This window comes from Theropithecus gelada, chromosome 9 (genome assembly GCF_003255815.1).
Source record: "Theropithecus gelada isolate Dixy chromosome 9, Tgel_1.0, whole genome shotgun sequence".
Classification (NCBI taxonomy): domain Eukaryota; kingdom Metazoa; phylum Chordata; class Mammalia; order Primates; family Cercopithecidae; genus Theropithecus; species Theropithecus gelada.
This window is the reverse complement of record NC_037677.1, coordinates 46,791,167-46,807,653: the sequence shown is the minus strand read 5'-3', so window position 1 is coordinate 46,807,653 and position 16,487 is coordinate 46,791,167. Positions and strand designations below refer to the sequence as shown.

Sequence of the window (16,487 nt, the reverse complement as noted above, 5' to 3'; positions counted from 1 at the left end):
AGTGTACTCTCACAGTAAAAGTTATCTTTTTATACAGGTGGAACTTACATTTTAACTTACTTGCTAAATAAATCATTGCCATTAATTGTACTTGCGCTGCATTTTTCAGTGAAAAATATACTCTGACCTGAATCCTGAATTTTCACTGATGGTCAAAAGATTAAGGTATCAAATTCCCTTTTTACTAGATGTATTATCGTTTTACTCTCTTACATCACAATCCCCCACTCCTGCAAAAAACACTTGGAGTTTCAGAATAACATGATTGGCATCAGTAAACATATGGAAATATTTTTCTTTTTGGATTAAATTATTTGGTTATGTTCTGAGGAAAAGGGTTTAAAAGCTTAGTTTTATTGTCTTTGTTTATCTTTATAACCTTAGCCTTCAGAAAAATAAATGTGTCACTTTGCTGCTTCTGTGGCCTGTTCACCTGAATTCAAGAAGGTGGAATTGGGCCTAAGGAGGTGTCTTACACCTGTAGTCCCAGCACTTTGGGAGGCTGAGGCAGACGAATCACTTGAGGTCAGGAGTTCAAGACCAGCCTGGCCAACATGGTGAATCCCCGTCTCTACTAAAAATACAAAAATAAGCCAAGCATAGTGGGGGGGCCTACAAAAATTAGCCAGGCGTGGTGGTGGTGGAGCGGTGCTCGTAGTTCCAGCTACTCAGGAGAACCGCTTGAATCAGGCGGAGAGGTTGCAGTGAGCCAAGATCGTGCCATTGCATTCCAGCCTGGGCAACAGAGGAAAGACTCCATCTCAAAAAAGGAAAGGCAGAATTGAAGAAGCTTTGGAAGAGGTGAGGAATAGAGTTGTGGAAATTACTATTTTTTTTTTTTTATTGAGAATCTCCTATGTGTAGGTGCCTTGCAAACTGGCTTCACGAGTACCCTATAAAATAGATGTTTTTATTTTTAAAATCATCATTATGTTTTTGTTTTGTTTTAGACAGTCTTGCTCAATTGCCCATGCTGGAGTACAGCGGTGCAAACTCAGCTCACTGCAGCCTCTGCCTCCCAGGTTCCAGTGATTCTCCTGCCTCAGCCTCCCAAGCAGCCGGGTTTACAGGTACTTGCCACCATGCCCGGCTAATTTTTTTGTATTTTTAATAGAGACGAAGTTCCACCGTGTTGGCCAGGCTGTTCTGAAACTCCTGGCCTCAAGTGATCTGCCCACCTTGGCCTCCGAAAGTGTTGGAATTACAGGTGTTGAGCCACTGCACCTGGTCATTATGTTTTAAAATTACATGCAAGTAAAAAAATGTGAAGAGTAGAAATAGGTTTTTAAAAAGCAGAATGAAATTATCCATTTCTTCCCCCCATTTAGTGAATATTTGCAGTATTTCTTTTCAGACTATAGGTATTATAATTCCTGATTTATTAGAAGCAGGGAGTGGCTGGGGGTGGTGGCTCATACCTGTAATCCCAGCACTTTGGGAGGCCTAGGTGAGCAGATCACCTGAGATTGGGAGTTGGAGACCAGCCTGACCAACATGGAGAAACCTCATCTTTACTAAAAATACAAAATTAGCCTGGTGTGGGGGTGCGTGCCTATAATACCAGCTGCTCGGGAGGCTGAGGCAGGAGAATCGCTTGAACCTGGGAGGCGGAGGTTTCGGTGAGCCGAGATTGCGCCATTGCACTCCACCTGGGTAACAAGAGCAAAACTCCATCTAAAAAACAAACAAACAAAAAAAAAGAAACAGGGAGTGAGGCCCACAGAAACCAAACAAGTTGTTGATGATCACCAAGCTTGTAAATAGGCTAAGATTCAAACCTGTGTATCAGACTCCAAAGTTATCCTATTTATACTATTCCAAGAAGTATTTTAAGTATTTGTTCCATTTAGTTAGAAATTATGTACTGTGATATAAAGTCTAATGAGTTTCAACTTTACATTTATGATTACTTTTGTAAAATATACAGATAATTTGCAAAGTAAAGTTTTTTGATTTTTATTTTTTGAGACAGGGTCTCACTATGTCACCCAGGCTGGAGTGCAGTGGCACGATCACAGTTCACCACAGCCTCCACTTCCTGGGCTCAGGCAATCCTCCCACCTCAGCCTCCTGAGTAGATAGGACTATAGGCGCCTGCCGCCACTCCCGGCTAACTTTTGTATTTTTGGTAGACGTGGGGTTTCACCATGTTGCCCAGGCTGGTCTCGAACTCCTGGGCTCAAGCGATAAGCCCGCTTCTGCCTCCCAAAGTGCTGGGATTACAGGTGTGAGCCACCATGCCCAACACAGTGAAGTTTAATTATTCGTAGTAATTTCCCATTCAAATGAAGACCAAAATTCAGCTTGAAGGGAACATTCGATAGCATTCCACTAAGTCAAATGAATTTTCCACCTTTGAGTTTTCCTTAGCTGGTTTAAAGTTCCAGGTCTGTTTTTCTTGATTCATAGCATGCTTTTTTTCTCTCTTAAAAATATTTTAGAAGATTGTTAGGATTTAGAAAAACATAGCATATAAATTCTTGAGCCATTCATTTTTAAAAATAATTTAATTTGAAAAAGTAAAAATATACTTTCTACTTTCTGTCTCACCAAATCGGTCTATTCCGGACTTTTCCTGTAAAAGGAGTATGTGACCCTTTGTAACTGTCTTTCACTTGGCATAGTATTTTAAAGGTTTATGCATGTAGCATGTAGCATGTACTTCATTTCTTTTTATGGCTAGTTTTTGTTGTATGACTGTACCACATTTTAAAAATCTATTCATTATTGATTGACACTTAGATTATTTCCACTTTTTGACTATTCTGAATGATGCTGCTGTGAACTTTTGTGTGTGCATATGTTTTCAGTTCTTTTGGGTGCGTTTATACCTACGAATGGTACTTCCATGTTTAAATTTTTGAGGTACTGCCAAATTGTTTTCCACAGTGGCTACACCATTTTAATTCTTACCAGCAGTGAATGAAAGTTCCAATTTCTCTATTTCTTCACCAACACTTGTTATGTGTGTTTTTTATTATAATCATCCTCATGGGTATGAAGTATTTTTTTGCAGTTCCTTGATGACTAATAATATTTAGCATTTTTTCATGTGTTTATGGGCCATTTTTATGTCTTAGTTGGAGAAATGTCTATTCAGATCCTTTGCCCATTTTTAAGTCGGGTTGTCTTTTATTGAATTGTAAGAGTTTTTTTAATATGTTCTAGATATAAGTTCCTTACCAGATATATCATTTGGAAATGTTTTCTTTCATTCTTTAGGTTATATTTTCCCATTTTTCTTAGTGACTTTGAAGCACAAGTTTTAAATTTTGACGAAGTCCAATTTATAAATGTTTTCTTTTGATACTTATGCTTTTGGTATCATATGTAAGAAATCATTGTCTAATTGGAGGTCATGAAGATTTACGCCTTTGTTTTCTTCTAAGAGTTTCATAGTTTTTGCTTTTACATTTAGGTTTTTATCCATTTTGTGTTACTTTTTGTACATAATGTGAGAAAATGATCCAATTTCATTCTTTTGCACGTGGCTATCCAGTTTATTTGTTCAAAAGACTTTCTTTCCCATTGAATTGTCTTCACACTCTATGAAAAATAAATTGACCTACATGTGAAAGTTTATATCTGGATGCCAGTTCAGTTCATCCATATGTCTATCCTTATACCGGTACTACCTTGTCTTGATTACTTTAGCTTTTTTTTTGTTTGAAATGGGATCTCACTCTGTTGCCCAGGCTGGAGTGCAATGGCACGATCTTGACTCACCGCAACCTCTGCCTTCCAGGTTCAAGCAATTCTCCTGCCTCAGCCTCCTGAGTAGCTGGGATTACAGGCGCGTGCCACTACGCCCGGCTAATTTTTGTATTTTCAGTAGAGATGGGGTTTTACCATGTTAGTCAGGCTGATCTTGAACTCCTGACCTCAGGTGATCTGCCCTCCTCGGCCTCCCAAAGTGCTGGGATTACAGGCATGAGCCACTGTGCCGGGCCGATTACTCTAGCTTTGTAATAAATTTTGAAATTGGGAAATAAGAGTCTTCCAACTTTTTTTTCCCCCAAGATTGGTTATTCTATGTCCATATGAATTAGTGTCATGATATTAATTTCTGCACAGAAGTCAGCTGGAATTTTGAGGGGGATTATGTTGAATCTATAACTTGAGAATTAGTGCCATTTTAACAATATTACATCTTCTGATTCATTAACATGGGGTATCTTTCTGTATATGTAGGTCTTTTAAAACTTCTCTCAGGAATGTTTTATCACTGTCAGAGGATAAGTTTTGCACTTCTTAAAACCGAGTAAGCTAAGTTAGCAATTCCCAAAAATTATATGAGATGGTAACTCCCAAAATTCTGTAGCATAACAAGATTATTTCCTTAATGGCAAGCATATTCTAGCCCCAGAATAATTTAGAATCAAGTATAGAATTTAAGAGAATCAAGGCTACAGCAGTAATACTTTGAGTCTATATACTTGTGTGTATTTGGCTTAAATGTTTTAGGAGAATTGGCCTTTAAAAATTTAAGATATTTGTTGTTTCAAAATAAAATGCGTAATCAACTAATAAAAAACAAGTTTTGTACTTTTTGTTGAATTTATTACTAAGTATTCTTTTTGATGCTATTGTAAAAAGAAATATTTATTTATTAAGAGATAGGGTCTTACTGTGTGGCCCAGGATGGCCTTGAACTCCTGGGCTTAAGACATGCTCTTGCCGCAGCGTCCTGAGTAACTGAGATTACAGGTGTGCACCACCACGCCTGGCTCAGAATGGTTTTCTTAACTTCATTTTCAGATTGTTCACCATGAGTATATAGAAATACAATAGTTTAAGCTGGGCATGGTGGCTCATGCCTGTAATCCTAGCACTTAGGAAGCTGAGGTTGGTGGATCACTTGAGGCCAGGAGTTTTAGATCAGCCTGGCCATCACAGAGAAACCCTGTCTTTACCAAAGTCACAACAAATTAATTAGCTGGGTGTGGTGGTGCATGCTTGCAATCCCAGCTACTGGGGAGGCTGAGGCACGAGAATTACCTGAACCCAGGAGGTGAAGGTTGTAGTGAACCCAGATCGTTCCACTGCACTCCAGCCTGGGCGACAGAATGATTTTTGTATGCTTCAACTTTGCTGGACCACTTGGGCCCAGGAGTAAAAAAAAGAAAAGAAAAGAAAACAAAATTATCACAATTATTAAATTCTTTCTAAGCCCAAACTTGAAACTTATACATAAATAGGTAAAGTAGTCCCGAGACCAAAAGATTTGAGAACTGTTCTTTGTAATAGGTTATCTATTTTCCTCTTAGAAAAACCTTTTCCTAATGAATGTCAGTTAATCTCCATGGCTGGTTTGGGTAAGTCTTCATTTTCTTGCATTGCTGAGTAACAGTCAACAAAGGTTTATCAACTCTTGCTTAAGGATTCCTTTCATGTTGTGAGTAAACATGAAAAATGTAGGATCTTATCCTTTTAAGCTATCATGCAAGAAACATATGAGGTCTCTTAAAAATTAACTGTGTTGGCCGGGCGTGGTGGTTCACGCTTGTAATCCTAGCAGTTTGGGAGGCCGAGGCAGGTGGATCACCTGAGGTCAGGAGTTCAAGACCAGCCTGGCCAACATGGTGAAACCCTATCTCTACAAAAATACAGAAATTAGCCGAGCATGATGGCGGGTGCCTGTAATCCCAGCTACTCGGGAGGCTGGGGCAGGAGAATCGCTTGAACCCAGGAGGCAGAGGTTGCAGTGAGCTGAGATGGCACCACTGCATTCTAGCTTGGGTGACAAGAGTGAGATTCTGTCTCAAAAAAAAAAAAAAAAAAATTAACTGTGCTTATAAATGGGAGCTAAATTAGGAAAAAAATGAAAAGTAAAAAGAAAATCAAAATTTAAAAATCAAAAGATATATTAACAAATTAACTGTACTAAGGTAGGATTCTTTTTTTTTGCAAGACAGAGTCTTGCTCCGTCGCCCAGGCCAGAGAGGAGTGGCACAATCTAGGCTCACTGCAACCTCCACTTCCCAGGTTCAAGCGATTCTCCTGCCTCAGCTTCCCAAGTAGCTGGGATTACAGGTGCCTGCCACCACGCCCAGCTAATTTTTGTACTTTTAGTAGAGATGGGGTTTCACCATGTTGGCCAGGCTGGTCTTGAACTCCTGACCTTGTGATTCGCCTGCCTCAGCCTCCCAGTGTCGGGATTACAGGTGTGAGCCACCACACCCAGCCACTAAGATAGGATTCTGATCTCACCTGTATGTTATTTATTATGCCTCTCTTTATCTTCATTTTAAAATAGAGATTGGGTTTTTTGTTTTCTTTATGTATAAAGAATGGCACATTCAGTTATTCATCATTCAAGATGCCTTGCCATTCAGCTCTGTTTAATGATGTGGACCACCCTCTAGAAAAAAAATCTTTATCCTTTCTTGAGCATTTTGTTTTTGAAACTTTTAGATCAATTGTAATTTCAGTACAATTGGTGTTAGAGGATAATAAGAAAGGAAGTGTAAGGTAAAACTTGGGGCACATCTGTAATGCTGTTAAAAACAGACATAACTGAAAAATACACCAGAGAAGCAAAAAATACCTTCTCCTTGACCATTCTAGAGGTGTTGCAGAAGAAACAGACTTTATGGGTGAAGCATATATTTGAGTATAATTACGTTGCGCTTGCTTCTTAATGAAAGACATGTCAGTGAAGGACTAGGCACAAGGTAGAGATGCTGATAATGTTGACTCAGCTCAGAAAATTGGACCTGAAGTAAGCAGATAGAGATTCCTTAGGATGCTTTGACCCTCAAGTAGCAATATCCAAATAAAAATGGCTTAAAGGAAAGCCATAAACCAAGATAACATTATCTAACAAGAAGCCTGAAGGCAGGGCTTTTCCATTGTCAGTCCAAGGGCTCAATGATACCATCAGATACCTACTCTGCTCTTCTCTCTGTTACAGTTCAGCAAGTTTGTGATATCTTTCGTAAGGGTTGTAAGATGGCTTTAGCAGTTCCAGGGGTCATATGCAGCCATAACTAAGTTCTTTGGTGAAATAGCAGTTTCCTCCTGTGCGTATCCCCGTATTAGTGAAGAAACCTTTTCTAAAGGCCTGCCAACTACCTTCAACTCTCTTAGACCCCAGTAGCTAGGATTGGGTTGGTTACATGCCACGCCCTGGCTGTAAGGGAGGCTGCAAGGAAGCCTTACTGGTACTTTGGCCTCTGAAGTACAGGCAGGCTGTGCCAGCCAGGAAGAAAGGTAGAAACGGAATAATTGGGTTTTTTCATTTGTTTGTTTGTTTTGAGACGGAGTCTTGCTCTTGTTGCCCAGGCTGGAATGCAATGATGGGATCTCGGCTCACTGGAACGTCTGCTTGCTGGGTTCAAGCGATTCTCCTGCCTCAGCCTCCCCAGTACCTGGGATTACAGGCACCCGCCACCACGGCCGACTAATTTTTTGTGTTTTTAGTAGAGATGGGGTTTCACCATGTTGACCAGGCTGGTCTTGAACTCCTGACCTCAGGTGATTCACCTGCCTCGGCCTCCCAAAATGTTGGGATTATAGGCGTGAGCCACTGTTCCTGGCCAGAAGGAATAATTGTTAGACAACTCACAGTGTCTGCCATATTTGCCACAGAAATTAACTGACTTGCTCTCTGCTGTCTTACTGTGATAATATATTTTTTTAACGCAGTTTATAGGAGGGGAGAACATTCTTAAATATGGCACTGGGAATTATGTTATTTGCAGTTTTATACTGTATACAGTAAACAGTCTTCAAATTCTAGTTCTTCTTGAGATCTTAAAAAATGATAACATTTTAAAAATTATGCCTTTTATTTTTTGAACAGCTTTTTACTATTGACAGCTTGTAAGGAAATCGTTTTCATGTTGTCGTGTTTACTCTCTTATCTAGACAGGAAGACAGAACAGAAATCCATCCTCAACTTCTGGGGAAAATCTGAGGATTATAATGAAATATCAGGTGCTTAAATGATTTCAACAGACTTTTGGATGAAGTTGCCATTAGCAACTTGTTATCATCAATGTAACACACATAGGCAAGTGGATTAAAATAAGAGGGCTAAACTGACCTTTATGTTGAAATTAGAAGTTTCGTTGTCCTATAGGCAGAAATGACAGTTTCACTGGATTCTCTGTTATAGTAATATATCATCAGAAGGATAGCTTGGGATGAGACTATTTTGAAGTTACATGGGGTGGATATTCAAAGTGCCCTTTACGTAGTTACTGTCCTCCACAGTTTCCCCATTAAATATGGAATCCTTGTGATTGCATTCTTGGAGGGCCATCGAAAACCAGTGAAGCACAGAGAGACAATTTTTTTTCTATGATATCAATCTAAAGTAGTAATTGACAAAAAAAAAAAAAGATTTTAAATGTAGGATAAAGGCCGGGTGCAGTGGCTCATGCCTGTATTCCCAGCACTTTGGGAGGCAGAGGCAGGTGGATCACCAGAGGTCAGAAGTTCAAGACCAGTCTGGCCAAGATGGTGAAACCCCATCTCTACCAAAAGTACAAAAACTTAACTGGGCATGGTAGCGTGCCCTTGTAATCCCAGCTACTGGGGACGCTGAGGCAGGAGAATTGCTTGAACCTTGGAGGCAGAGGTTGCAGTGAGCCGAGATCTTGCAACTGCACTCCAGCCTGGGCAACAAGAGGGAAACTCCATCTCAAAAAAAAAAAAAAAAGAGAGAAAAAAGAAAAAAAGAAAATAATATGGTACTGTGCTATGGGATAACAGGGAATACCTACTTTATATTGGGTGTTCAGAGAAGGCCTTGAAAAGAAGAAACATTTAAACTGAAATTAAAGGCTGAGTTGAAGCAACCTATTAAAGAGCTATGGGAAATGCATCCTAAGTGAAGGAAATGGTGTGTGGAAAAACTGTGATACAGAAAAGACCTCGACATGTTTTAGGAATGGACAGAATCCAGTGTGACTGTGGTTGTCCTAGTGGAGAATGTTGTGATTTTGGACAGGTGGATAAGCGTCAGATCACATAGGCAAGTGCTTTACATTTTACCTTTTGTGCAGTGGAAAACCCAATTGGAAGTATAGTAGGCATAAATTGTGTAGACTATATACTTAAATATACAAAGATGTAATTTTCTTTTTTTTTTTTTTTTTGGAGGCAGTCTCACTCTGTCACCAAGCTGGAGTGCAGTGGTGCAATCTCGGTCACTGAAACCTCTGCCTCCTGGGTTCAAGCAATTCTCATGCCTCAACCTTCCAAGTAGCTGGAATTGCAGGTGCATGTCATCACACCTGGCTAATTTTTGTTTTTTGCTTTTTTGATATGGAGTTTCGCTCTTGTTGTCCAGAGTGCAATGGTGCGATCTCGGCTCACCGCAACCTTCGCCCCCCAGGTTCAAGCCATTCTTCTGCCTCAGCCTCCCGAGTAGCTGGGATTACAGGCATGCGTCACCACACCAGGCTAATTTTGTGTTTTTAGTAGAGGCGAGGTTTCTCCATGTTGGTCAGGCTGGTCTCGAACTCCTGAGCTCAGGTGATCTGCCCGCCTTGGCCTCCCAAAGTGCTAGGATTACAGGCGCGAGCCACTGCGTTCGGCCTGATTTTTGTATTTTTTAGTGGAGATGGGATTTTGCTATGTTGGCCAGGCTGGTCTCAAACCCCTAACCTCAAGTGATCCACTGCCCCTTGGCCTCCCAAAGTGCTGGGATTACAGGCTTGAGCCACCGTGCCCGGCCTAGAGATGAGGTCTTACTATGTTGCTCAGGCTGGTCTCCAACTCCTGGGCTCAAGTGACCCTCCCCCGCTGACCTCTTAAAGTACTGGGATAACAGGTGTGAGCCATTGTGCTTGGCCAACTTTATTTCTAAATAACTAAAATTTCCTTAGCTCTGTTTCTACTAGTTAATAGAGAACAATCCTGCTAAACAATCTTGCCACTTTAGGATAAAAAGTCAGTAGCTTCTGGTTTAACTAAATTAATTGCATGTTAATCTAAACCCTTCTAAATACTTTGTCCTTTGGATAAATATTCAGTTTCCTCACATAGCCCACCCCTTCCCTTTTTTTTTTCCTATGGTAGATGGTATCGGTAGAGAAATCTTATAATTTTTCCTGGCATTAAAGGAGAGTCATATTATCTTTGTGCCATCCTCTGTCCTTCTGAGCCATTGCGAATGACTGGCTTGGTCTTGAATGGGATTGTCTGCTTCCGCCACTTCTGAGGATGATGTCCCTGCTACTACTGTAGCCTCTGGGGAACACATCTGTGCATGCTGGGTCCTCCTTAATCCCAGGCTCTTTGGGTTATACTGGCCCAATGGAGAGTGCTGATATGCTTGGGACTCTTATAAAGCAGCTTTTCAGGAATATAGTTTGGGCATGTCATTGGCTATTATGCCTTTAGCAAGGCATGATATTGTATTAGGTGCAAGGTTTTGCTAAATGGCTACAGTCCCTGGACCATAACTTGGGAAAGGGAAAGACAATTATTTCCCATTCTGGGTCTCTCCCCACAAACACTGGAGATTTTTCTTACCCTTCCACAAATAAGATTTTTTTTTTTTTTTTTTTTGAGACAGTTTCATTCTTGTTGCTCAGGCTGGAGTGCAATGACTCGATCTTGGCTTACTGCAGCTTCTGCCTCCTAGATTCAAGCGATTCTCCTGCCTCAACCTCCCGAGTAGCTAGGATTACAGGCGCTTCTACTGTGCCTGGCTAATTTTTTGTATTTTGGTAGAGACAGGGTTTTGCCATGTTGCCAGGCTGGTCTCGAACTCCTGGCCTAAGGTGATCCACCCTCCCCAGCCTCCCCAAGTGCTGGGATTATAGGCGTGAGCCACCTCACCTGGCCCCTCAAATAAGATTTAGCTCCAGATAGGACAGGAGGTAAAAATTCTGAATTTACATCCACTCTTTCTTTTAACTTTTTTTCTTTGAACTCTTCCCCCAAGTTTTTATGTCATCTTGATCAGTGTGAGAGAACTGTACTTATGTCATCACCTGCCTTTCCTCTGTGCTGAAGTTTACACAACAAACTGTACCATGAAAGTTTTCTTGGTTTGGTTGGTGATAGTTAAAATCACAGTTTTAGAGTTTGAAAAGCTGTCTTGGCCGGGTGCAGTGGTATGGTTCTGAGGGTTAATTTTTATATACACACATATAAACACACACACACATATTTGAGTTCAAAATGTATGTTACTATATTTTACAAAGGAATAAGTAATTTCAGAGATTCTATATCAATATTAAATCCTGGCTGGGTGCAGAGGCTCATGCCTATAATCCTAGCACTTAGGGAGGCTGGCACAGTTAAGATGACTTGAGCCCAGAAGTTTGAGACCAGCCTAGGCAACGTAGTGAGACCCTGTCTCTACAAAAAATACAAAAATTAGCTGAGCATGGTGACATACGCCTGTAGTCCCAGCTACTCAGGAGGCTGAGGTGGGAGGATCACATGAGCCCAGGAGGTTGAGACTACATACGATTCTACCACTGCACTCCAGCCTGGGCAACAAGAGAGAGACCCTGTCCCTCAAAAAGAAAGAAAGAAAGAAAGAAAAAATAAATAAGAAGCTCTCTTTTGGCCAGGCACAATGGCTCATGCCTGTAATCCCAGCACCTTGGGAGGCTGAGGCAGGCGGATCACAAGGTCAGGAGTTCAAGACCAGCCTGGCCAACAGGGAAACCCCATCTCTACTCAAAATACAAAAAATTAGCTGGAAGTGGTGGCAGGTGTCTGTAACACAAGCTACTCGGGAGGCTGAGGCAGGAGAATCACTTGAACCCAGGAGACGGAGGTTGCAGTGAGCTGAGATCATGCCATTGCACCCCAGCCTGGGTGAAAAAAGGCTCTCTTTTCTCTTAAGCCTCTAGATCTTATAATTGAAATTCTTAGCTTTCAAGAATTATGATTTTAATGGATCAAAGACCTAAATATAAGAACTGAAACTATAAAATACTTGGAAGAAAATATAGGTTTAAATATTTATGAACTTGGATTAGGCAGGTTTCTTAAATATGACTCCAAAGGTGCAAAAGAACAAATAGATACATTGGACTTTATTAAAATTAAATTTTTTTTTTTTTGTGAGATGGAGTCTTGCTCTGTTGCCCAGACTGGAGTCAGTGGCGCCATCTTGGCTCGCTGCAACCTCCGCTTCCCGGCTTCAAGCGATTCTCCTGCCTCAGCCTCCTGAGTAGCTGGGGCTATAGGCATGCACCACCACGCCTGGCTAATTTTTGTATTATTAGAAGAGACAGGGTTTCACCATATTGGCCATGCTGGTCTCGAACTCCTGACCGTGTGATCTGCCCACCTTGGCCTCCCAAAGTGCTGGGATTACAGGTGTGAGCCACCACGCCTGGCCCTTAAAATTAAAATTTTTTTTTTAAGTTTTTATTTTTTTGAGATAGGGTCTCACCATGTTGCCCAGGCTGGAGTACAGTGGTGCCATCATGGCTCACTGTAGTCTCAGCCTCCCTAGACTCAATCTGTCCTCCCACCTCAACCTTCTGAGTAGCTGGGACTACAGGCATGTGCCACCACATCCCACTAAGTTTTGTAATTTTTGTATTATAGAAATGGGGGCCAGGCACAGTGCTCACTCCTGTAATCCCAACACTTTGGGAGACTGAGGTAGACGGATCACTTGAGGTCAGGAGATCAAGACCATCCTGGCTAACACAGTGAAACCCCGTCTCTACTGAAAATACAAAACAATTAGCTGAGTGTGGTGGCGGGCCCCTGTAGTCCCAGCTACTCGGGAGGCTGAGGCAGGAGAATGGTGTGAACCCAGGAGGCAGCCTTTGCAGTGAGTGGAGATCGCACCACTGCACTCCAGCCTGGGCGAGAGAGCGAGACTCCGTCTCAAAAAAAAAAAAAAAAAAAAAGGCAAAGAATTTGAAGAGAGATTTCTCCAAAGAAAATGTGTGGATAGCCAAATAAACACATGAAAGGGTGTTCAACATCATTATTCATTAGGGAGATGCAAATAAAAATCACAGTGAGGCCAGGTGTGGTGGCTCATTGCCTATAATCCCAGCACTTTGAGAGACTGAGGCAGGAAGATCACTTGAACCCAGAAGTTAGAGACCAGCCTGGGCAACATAGGGAGATAGGCGTGGTGGTTCATGCCTGTAGTTCCAGCTATTCGAGAAGCTGTGGTTGGAGGATCTGCTTGAGCCTGTGTCGTTGAGGCTGCAGTGAGCCGTGATGGTGCCACTGCACTCCAGCCTGGGCAACAGAGCAAGACCCTGTCCCTTAAATAATAATGATGATAATAATAATAATAGAGATACCAATTCACACCCACTAGAATGACTGTAATAACTTTAAAAATCTCAAAAAAACAAAACAAAACAACACACACACACACACAAAACAAAACCCCAACAACTGTTGATGAGGATGTGGAGAAATGGGAACCATTATAGGGTTCCTTACTGATAGGAATGTAAAATGGTACAGATGCTATGGGAAATAGTCTGGCAGTTCCTCAAAAAGTTAAATGTACAGTTGCCATATGACACAGCAGTTCCATTCCTAGGTCATCCCAAGAGAAATGACAACATATATCCATGCAAATACTTGTACATGAGTGTTAATAGCAACAATATTCATAATTGTAAAAGAGTGGTAACAGTCTAAATGTAGATCAGCTGATAAATGGATAAACAATATGTGGTCTGGCCGGGCGTGGTGGCTCACACCTGTAATCCCAGCACTTCGGGAGGCTGAGGCAGGTGGATCACCTGAGGTCGGAAGTTCAAGACCAGCCTGACCAACATGGAGAAACCCCATCTCTACTAAAAATACAAAATTAACTGAACATGGTGGCATATGCCTGTAATTCCAGCTACTTGGGAGGCTGAGGCAGGAGAATCGCTTGTACCGGGGAGGCAGAGGTTGGGGTGAGCTGAGATCACGCCATTGCACTCCAGCCTGGGCAACAAGAGCAAAACTTTTGTCTCAAAAAAACAAAACAAAAACAAAAACCAATATGTGGTCCATCCATACAATGGAGTATTATTCAGCCATAAAAAGGAATGAAGTACAGATTCATGCTGCAACATGGATAAACCTTAAAAACATGATGCTGAGTGAAAGAAGTCACAAAAGATCGCATATTATATGATCCCACTTACATGAAATGTTCAGAACAGGAAATCCATAGAGATAGAAAGAGATAAATGGTTTCTAGGAGATGGGGAGGGAGGCAATTAGGAGTGACTGTTAATAGATATGGGGTTCCTTTTAGGTAATAGAAATGCTCTGGAATTAGTGTAGATGGTTGCAAATGTGAATACACTAAAAACTACTGAATTGTATACATTGAAATGGTAAATTGTATGCTATGTGAATTTTATCTCAATTAAAAAAAAAATTATAGGCCGAGTGCAGTGACTCAAGCCTGTAATCCCAGGCTTTGGGAGGCCGAGGCGGGCAGATCACTTGAGGCCAGGAGTTCGAGACCAGCCTAGCCAACATGGCGAAAACCCGTCTCTACTAAAAAAACAAAAATTGGCTGGGTGTGGTGGTACATGCCTGTAATCCCAGCTACTGGGGAGGCTGAGGCACGAGAATTATTTGAATCCAGGAGGTGGAGCTTGTAGTGAGCCAAAATCACATCACTGCCCTCCAGCCTGGTCAACAGAACGAGACTGTCTCGGAAAAAAAAGATAAATTATGGTATTTACTTTGGAATTAAATAATTAGTAACCTTTAGTAAGGTTTAGTAAAGGTTTAGTAACCTTTAGTTAACCCAGTTAACTTCTGTGTCTTATATTTGTCTTTGTACTGAAGTAGTTGAATGCCACTGACCCATAGAATGAGTTGCCAGAGAACTGAGGCAACATTCTTTTTGTGGGAAAGAGAATACTCTGTTATTACCTTAAAATTAGTTTCCCTCCGAGTATGAAACATATCAATCGAAGGGCTTTAAATAGTGAGTGATGTGTTTCAATTTATAGTTATATTATATTTACACTTGATCTTAGCCAAAAGGCTGAGAAGCGATTTTATATTATATTATATTTATAAAGATCCCTTTAGTTTTCTTCTGGAGACTGGATTGGTGGGGACAAGGTGACATTGGTGAACTTGGTTAGAAAACCAGTCAAGCCCGTGTGCAATGGCTCACGCCTATAATCCCAGCACTTTAGTAACTACTGGAGTTATTAAAGCCAGAAACAAAGAGCCATACATGACTACTTACCTCTTCTCACTTCTCATGTCAAACTATCTCCACAATATATTATGTCTATTCAATTATCTTCAACTCACTACCATGTCATAATATAGCTATTGTTATTTCTTCCCTAGAGTACTGACTGGTTTTTTTGTTTGCTTTTTTTTTGAGACGGAGTCTCGCTCTGTCACCCAGGCTGGAGTGCAGTGATGCGATCTTGGCTCACTGCAACCTCCGCCTCTGGGGTCAAGTGATTCTCCTGCCTCAGCCTCCAGAGTAGCTGGTATTATAGGCACGGGCCACCATGCCTGGCTAATTTTTGTATTTTTAGTAGAGACAGGGGTTTCACCATGCTGGCCAGGCTGGTCTCGAATTCCTGACCTCAGGTGATCCGCCTGTCTGCCTCAGCCTCCCAAAGTGTTTGGATTACAGGCGTGAGCCACTGTGTCCGGCATAAGTCATATTTAAAACAATGGGAATGGGTAGGAACACCTAGGGATAGAGTGTGGGAAATAGAATAGGGCCCAGAATACAGCTATGCCAAAGTTCACATGTACAGGTTAGATAGTGGAGGATAAGGAGTGGGTCAGTTCTGTTGAGAATGCCCTGAAAGTTTGAACAATGATAAGCACGTCCATTTTAACATAATGAGGTAGTGGTGACATTGTAAAAGGAGTTTCATTGTAGTGGTGGTCAAATTGTCATGGGTTAAAACGTGAATTGGGTATGAGGAAGTGAAGTGTACAAAGATAGTTTTCTGAAAGTTTTACTTGGAAGAGGACAAAAAAATTGAGACTAGATAGTTTGAGGAGGATGAAAGGTCAAGAATTCTAAGCTAGTGATACAAATTTCGTCAACATCAATGAATAGGTAATGTAAACACATTAATCCTGGGATGGATGTGAGAAGAGCAAAGAAAGGAGCCCTGGGGAAATATCAGCTCTAAAGGCTGAGTAGAGAAGGAACCAGTGATCTGAGAGTTAGAAGGAGGAGTAGGAATTATCATAGAAACTTTAAGCTTCTTGAGGGCTTGTGACTGTGTGTGTCATGTTGATCATTTTATCTGAAGTTCTTATCAACAAAGTAGCTTTCGGTAAATATTTATTAAACGAAGACGTAAATTTTAAGAGCCATCTGCAATGTCAAATGTAACCCACAGTTGAATGAATATGAGGACAGGGAAGTGTCCCTTGACTTTGGTGTTAAGCAGCTGATTGCCACCTTCTGTAGAACAGCTTCAGTGGAGTCTCCATGATACAGATAAATGCCAGGTTGCTGAGGACTAAGCGTGGAAAGTTGTTGAGAGTGGACAGTAAGTACAGATATTCTTGTCAGAAAGCTTTGCTCTT

The 16,487-nt window shown here is 41.3% G+C and overlaps 2 protein-coding genes across 2 annotated transcripts in view; both read left to right on the top strand.

Moving 5' to 3' along the window:
• The window catches only part of LOC112631324 (anthrax toxin receptor-like), a 724,187-nt gene that overhangs the window by 195,909 nt on the left and 511,791 nt on the right, over positions 1-16,487 (top strand).
• The window catches only part of SHLD2 (shieldin complex subunit 2), an 87,594-nt gene that overhangs the window by 2,569 nt on the left and 68,538 nt on the right, over positions 1-16,487 (top strand). The window contains exon 2 of the mRNA XM_025396257.1: positions 110-165. The gene's annotated coding sequence lies outside the window, so the exon portion shown is untranslated. The remainder of the gene's footprint in view (positions 1-109; positions 166-16,487) is intronic.